This window comes from Monodon monoceros, unplaced genomic scaffold (genome assembly GCF_005190385.1).
Source record: "Monodon monoceros isolate NGI ecotype Baffin Bay Population unplaced genomic scaffold, NGI_Narwhal_1 Super_Scaffold_5, whole genome shotgun sequence".
Classification (NCBI taxonomy): domain Eukaryota; kingdom Metazoa; phylum Chordata; class Mammalia; order Artiodactyla; family Monodontidae; genus Monodon; species Monodon monoceros.
In genome coordinates this window covers 71,138,096-71,145,557 of record NW_021703782.1, presented here as the reverse complement: position 1 = coordinate 71,145,557, position 7,462 = coordinate 71,138,096, and the positions used below count along the sequence as shown (strand labels likewise).

Below are 7,462 nucleotides of genomic sequence, written 5' to 3'. Positions count from 1 at the left end.
CTGGCGGGTGCAGAGGAGTTTCTGTCGTTTTATCCCCCTACTCTCTAGGGAAGTGATCCCACCATTCTGCCACCCACAAAGAGAGCATTTGATAGAGTAGTTATAGAAGACATGATAAATAACTGCTTCATCAAGCCATTATTTCAGGATATTCCAGAAGCAAGGAAGTGTCTGCCTGTTTTCAGTAAACAGTCTTTACCATATATACCAGAACAACAACAAAACAAATAATCAAAGAATATACCAAAATTTTAAGCCCAAAGCTTTGGGATCAGGACCTGATAGATCTGGATTTAATTCCTAGATATACAACCTCCTAGGTAGCTATGTAACGCTGAGCCAATGATATAATCTCTTGGAGCCTGGGTTTCTTCTTCTGTACCATGGGATAATAATAGTGCTTACCTAATAGTATTGTTTGGATAAATAATATAATGAATGGCTCTTTGTCGATAATAAATAAAAGTATTTGTGTTTCCTATTAACATTAGAAAGTGGAGTTATGAAACAGAACAGTGATAGTTCCTATGTAATGGCTTCACTGACATATAATTTACAAGGCAAAAAATTCACTGTTTAAAGTACACAATTCAGTGGTTTTTAGTGTATTTACAGCGTTGTGCAATCATCACCATAATCTAATTTCAGAACATTTCATAACCTCCAAAAGAAACCTGTACCTATTTGCTGTCACTCCCCACCTTCCCTCTCTCCAGCCCCTGGCAAGCACTAATCTACTTTCTGACTCCCTGGATTTGCCTATTCCGGACCTTTCATAAAAATAAAGTTGTACAGTATGTGGTCTTTGGTTACTGGTGTTACAGCTTCTTCTTGATTAATTTTTACCTGAATAGTAGCAAGTAGAAATAAAAAGACTTCTTTGTTAAATTATCTCATTGGTTGACTTTAAAAGGATCCACGTAAGATCTGAGTAGAAGGGAATGGTTAAATGCCATATTCTTTTTCAGCAAACATTAAGCAAATAAATCATGCTGTTTGATCACATTAATGCATAACAGCCTTTCCTGTTCATTTATTTTCTCTGGATCTGGTCCTCGGCATTTGGCTGTATCATGAAGAAACTCCTTCCAGCACTGAGAGTGTCCTTGACTTTAGCCAAGGCCCGACACATTTGTTCCCATAGCAAAGCCTACTGTGTACTGAGTGGCCCCCTTCATGAGGCTGGACAACACGACAAGAGTGCCTAGTAGGGATGCGGGAGATTGGTTCCAGCCCTCACTCTGCCACCAAACCTCAGCTGTTAGAAGAATCAAAGGAGATGAATGAACCTGAAACAGCTTTGGAAAGTGTTTACATGTCAGTTAGGAATCTTGGGTCATAGGACTGAAATTGCTGGATCGTAAGGCAATTCTTTGTTTCACTTTTTGAGGAATCGCTAATCTGTCTTCCACAGAGGTTGCTCCATTTTACAGTCTACCAGCAAGGCATGAGGGTTCCAATTTCTCCACGTCCTTGCCAACACTTATATTCCCTTAAAAAATTATACCTAGCTTAGTAGATGTGAAGTGGTAGCTCATTATGGTTTTGATTTGCATTTTCCTAATGACTAATGATGTTGAGCATCTTTTCAAACTTTTGTATATCTTCTTTGGAGAAATGTCTACTCAAGTCCTTTTCCCATTTAAAAATCCTAATTGCGTTATTTGCCTTTTTCTGTTGACTTGCAGGAGTTCTTTATATATTCTGGGTATTAAACACTTATCAGACATATGATTTGCAAATACTTTCTTCCACTCCATAGACTGCCTTTTTACTTTCTTAATAATTTCCTTTGATGCATAAAAATTTTTAATTTTGGTGAAATCTAAGTCATCCATTTTTTTCTTCTGTTGTTCTTGCTTTTTGGTATTATATCTAAAAGACCATTGCTTAATCCACAGTCATAAAGTGGTACACCTATGTTTTCTTTTTAAGGTGGCTTGTTAGCGCAGTACGTGGAGCATCAGTCACATAAAAATATAGTTTTAGCTCTTACTTTTAAGTCTTTGATTTTGAGTTACGTTTTGTATACGGCGTAAAGGTAGTTTTTACATTTTTTTTTTTTTTTTTTTTTTTTTTTTTTAGTTTTTACATTTTTAAATGGTTACAATTTAAATGGTCAAATAAAGGTAATATGACCTTGGTAATATGCTCACTTTTGTCTCTTGACTCATGAAGCCAAAATATTTACTATCTGGCCCTTTATAGAAAAGTTTGCCAACCTCTGTGGCCAGATGCAGTCCTTGCAAATAGAGTGCTTAATAAATGTTGAACAAATAGATTCATTCAACAAATATTTAACTCTTCTACTGAGTGCAATTATGCGGTGGGGGAGGGGTTTCAAAGATCGACTGAGAACTCGTTACATCCAAGCAGGAATAAATTATACCTGGCGTAGAAGAAGCCAAGTACTAGAGATTAAATATTCTTCTGGGCAAAGGTCAGTCCTAAATGGTGATGAAAGCTGAGATGTAAACTATTTCAAATTATTTTTGGAACGAGATGCATAACAATTTGGAAAGGCATACGCCATAATGAACACATGCACACACATACACACGCATACATTTCCTTTTCCACGGTAAAGTCGAAGGAAATTAACAGAGATGGTGAGTGAGTCACCAAAGGGGACTAGAATTACTGTCACATGAGGAGGAAAAACTTTTGTAACATAGGGCAAGGTAAGTCCTTGGTTCATACCTTTTCTGTTAGTAGGAGATAGTCTTCACATGCATTAAAATGTGTGTATTACTGCCTACCTGTGGAACCAAAATTTCAATGAAAATGCTCTTGCAGCAGAAATCTGTCTCCCTAATGACAGTCCTCTGGAGGAGGCCTAGCTGTTCCTTCACAAACGGGAAGGGAATACATTGCACATTTCAGTCTCTCTTACTGGACAAAACCATAAACAAAGCAAAAAAACGAGAAAGAATCCACCTCTCTGCGACTCTACCCACCAGCGGTTCCTCAAAATCTCCCATCAAGAAATTCTTCAGGGCATCCCTGGTGGCGCAGCGGTTAAGAATCCGCCTGCCAACGCAGGGGACACGGGTTTGAGCCCTAGTCCGGGAAGGTCCCACATGTCACAGAACAACTAAGCCCGTGCGCCACAACTACTGAGCCTGCGCTCTAGGGCCCGCGAGCCACAGTTACCGAAGCCCGCGGGCCCAGAGTCCGTGCTCCGCAACAAGAGAAGCCACCGCAATGAGAAGCCCGCGAACCGCTATGAAGAGTGGCCCCCGCTGCCGCAGTTAGGCAGAGCCCACACGCAGCAGCAAAGACCCAACGCGGCCAAAAATAAATAAATTTATAAAAAAAGGAAATTCTTCAAACAGCATTATCAGTTAGGGATTCAGTTTGACTATGAATAACAGGAAATTCAATTAAACAGTGACTTAAACCAGAGGCTTCATTTTACCTGAATGAAAGAGGTACGGAGGTAGGCAGACCAGGGCTCCTCAAGGCTCTTGCCACGCAGTCATCCTTGGCCTGCGGTTTGAAGTTTCAGGGTCACCAATAGCATCTCCACCTCTACTTTCCTATCCCCGAACCGGGAAGAAAGAAGGGGAAGGACGAAATGTGCGTGCCAGGTGAATCCAAGCTGTTTTCTAAAACCTTCCCCCCGGGAATTTCATTTCCCTCTCATTGGCCAGAACTGTGTCACATGGCAACTTCTAACTTCAAGAGAGATCGAAAATGTAGCTTTTTAGCTAGGTACAATTTTTTCCTGTTAGTCAGGAAAAAGAAGAAATGGATATTATGTCCTAAGAGTGTCTGCAACAAATAAACCTTTGCTTTGGATAAAGCCAGTATGCCAGATGCCCGCCCTCTAGTTAATATCTTAAATTGGTCCTTCTCAAACTTTAACTTGCATATGAATCACCTGGGGATCTTGTTAAAATGCAAATTTTGATTCAATAGATCTGGGGAGGGGCCTGGGGCTTCTAATTTCTAAGAAAGCCTGCTGACCACACTTTTAATTGTAAGGCCTTAAATCACAGGATCTTCTCATCAATCAGAAAAGAAGTCAACTGTTTTCCTGTTTTTGGTTTGTTTTAAATGTATGAGTTTAAAATTTAAATCGTATTCCCACTGCATACCTGCTAATATAATGAAATAAGAACTACGCAAATGACCTGTAGTGTTCTTGCCAACATTTTTAAACTAGAATCAGATAATGAAGAACCTCAGATAAATTGAAGCTGTGGGATATTCTACAAGTGACCTGAACTTGTCAAAAATTCAATAGCGTGAAAAACAACAAAAGGCAGGAGGATGGCTCTAGATTAGAGACTAAGAAGATAAAAACCAACGGCAGTGCATAAGCCTTGATTATATCTTAGATATTTTTTAAAAGCTATAAAATATATATATATATTTAAAGCTATAAAATATATTTTTGAGGCAACTGGGTAAAATTGAATGTGTATTGTACATTAAATTATATTATGGCATTGTTAAATTTCTTAGGTGTGATAATCATATAGGGTTTTTGTAGGAAAATGTCCTAATTCTCAGGCAACACTGGTTGAATTATTTAGGGAAGAAGTGCCATGATAACTGCAACTTATTTTCAAGTAGTTTAGCAAATATATATTTTGAGAGACTGAGAGAAGATAAAACAAACATGGGGGAAATGTTCACAATGGGTGAATCTCGGTGAAGCATTTACAGGGGTTCATTATAGAACTCTTTCAAATTTTTTCTACATTACAACAATTTCCAAATGGAAAGTAGGGAAAATTTTAGTCATATTAAAGTTATATAGCACATAGAGCTATAAATTAATTGAAAAAAAATTTTTTGGAGTATAGTTGATTTACAATGTTGTGTTAGTTTCAGGTGTACAGCAAAGTGGATCAGTTGTACATATATATATATCCACTCTTTTTTAAGATTCTTTTCCCATATAGGCCATTACAGAGTATTCAGTAGAGTTCCCTGTGCTACACAGTAAGTCCTTATTAGTAGAAAATAATTTTTAGTTTTATTTAGAAGTATCCTGAGTTAGGACTATGTCCAAGAAAGGGAGGTAAACATTAAGAAAATATTTGTAACAGAGAAAATATTCTCTATCCTAAAGAGCTCCCCTCTTTTGTGATCCTGAAGCCTGTGGTCCACATCTAAGTACTTTTAGGGTATGTCGTAAATATAGCAATAGACCTGTCTCCCTGCAGGCTAGAAGTTCCTCGAGAAAGAGAATGAGTCTTACTCATTTCTATGATCCCAGCTGTAGACCCCAATAAACATCTGTGCAAGAAGGGAAGAAGGCATGAATTGACTGACGGCATTTGTCAGGGGAGTTTGGAAGATAGCCTTGCAGCCCAAGTCAGGATTTCAATTCCGAAATAACCCTGGACTTGGTTGTGCGTGTACCAGTGGAGAAGAGCCTGTGGCTGGCTGGTTCAGCCCCTTATATGCGAGTTGGGTGGTCACTAAACCTGTCAGACATGTTTGCACTGGTAAGCAGCTCATTCGGAACTAGTTGCTTATAAGGCACTTAATGACGTCAGGGTCCTAGGCGGTGCACGGCACACATAATGATTAAAGAGCCGAAGAAAATAAAGACGATGGCCAGAGGGAAACCATGTCAATCTTAAATAAATCATCCAAACAGAAACAAACAACACGCGGGCTGAAGAGAAGTCTTTTAGTTTATGTAGTCATTTACCAGGATTCCTCTGCTCTCTAGATTCTACAGTGCCAGTGCTAGGATGACTGGTCTTATTAGCAATATACTTATTGTTTGTATTTCTTCGGGTTCAAGGATGTAATCTTGATACAAGTACAGATTTTTCTGACAAGTTGGCTTTTAATAATCAACTGACAGGTCAGCCGAGTTGGGGAACACGGCCACCAGGTCCCTGTGGGCTGTCCGGTGGTGGGTACAGCCTCTCCTGGCCTCGAGTGCCGCGTCAGATGGCAGGGGATGGCTGCATCCTTTCAGCACTGTCACCCAGAGGACCGCGGGTGGAGACTGCAATTCTGAGGACCCTCCTGATGAACTTGGGCCCTCTCTTGCAGAACAAGCCTGAAAGCTAAAAGCTGTTAGACTGGAGAAGGAAGTACAGGGTTTCACAGCGAGATACCAGAGAGCTGTAACTGATGGTGAAAATATAAGAAGGCGAACCCAGAGATGTGTAGAAGATGCCAAGATATTTGGAATTCAGAGTTTCTGTAAGGATTTGGTGGAGGTGGCAGACATTTTGGAGAAGACTACAGAGTGTATTTCTGAAAAAACAGAGCCTGGGGACCAGAAGCTCACTCTGGAGAAGATCTTCCGAGGCTTGTCATTTTTAGAAACAAAGCTGAAAAGTGTGTTTGCCAAACATGGCCTGGAGAAGCTGACACCCATTGGTGACAAATATGACCCTCATGAGCATGAACTCATCTGTCATGTGCCACCTGGTGTTGGGGTACAGCCTGGCACTGTGGCATCAGTAAGGCAGGATGGCTACAAGCTTCATGGCTGCGTCATTAGACTCGCCCAGGTGGAAGTGGTGGTAGGGTCTCAGAGAAGACTATGAATGGGCCCAGAGGAACTGAATGTTCTCCCAGAGTGCAGTCACCTGTGATTCCTTTATATATTAAACTAGGTTCGTATTGTACTTGAGGTACTTCATGTGATCTGTCTTGGATTTAGTCATATTGGCTTTATTTCTAAGATACTCTGTTGATTCCGTGTGACCTGTTTGGTCTCATCAGAAGTCTTGCCATTGGGCATTTGAACAATGTGACAAGTGTTCCTGTGGCCTTATCAAAATACGTTTAAGAAAATTATTTTTAAATTGGTACTCTGATGACTTTCAGTCCAAAATCTTTCTTAAAGGTGGAAATGAGTATATGTTTATTTTTAACTAAATGTTCATTGCTAATGATCCCTATAATAGGAATTGTATAGAATCTTGGATTTGTGGGAAAAGGAGATGGCAGGGATTGGTTTAACATTTGGGTACTTAAATGATAAAGCTTTATAGTTGTATGCATTTAAATCATTTGGGTTGATTTTTATGCACATAGATTTTCAGACTTCCCATTTTTATTTTATTTTTCTTTTGTCCTTGTAGTTCCTGCCAGATAGACTTCATATTCACACTCATTTTCCCTTTTCAAATCCCATTTACAAGGCAAGGCGTGGAAGGCAGGGACTAGCAAGAAATCAAGATATCAGGTCCCTTTCAAGAAAGTATGGCCAAGAAACCCTGTGCTTTCTTTGTCGAATTATCTTCAAATTATTTTCAGCCTTCCTAGGTACATAATCATTTCAGGGAAATTGAGGCAGCACCAACAGCTAATGACCTAAATTGGTCTATATAGGTAATTTACCCACAACTTCTCTTTCCACCAGCCCTTAAATCCTCTGCCACTTTGTCAGATTAACCTTATGATTCTTTATTAGATTATGTGGGGAGGTGGTCAGGACAAAAAAACGTTAGGTTCCCATGATTCCTCATTAGTTATG

At 39.6% G+C, this 7,462-nt stretch overlaps 1 pseudogene; it reads left to right on the top strand.

Annotated features, from left to right (window-relative positions):
• Window positions 1–1,213: 1,213 nt before the first annotated feature.
• Window positions 1,214–6,527, top strand: LOC114884456 (annotated as a pseudogene).
• Window positions 6,528–7,462: the final 935 nt, after the last annotated feature.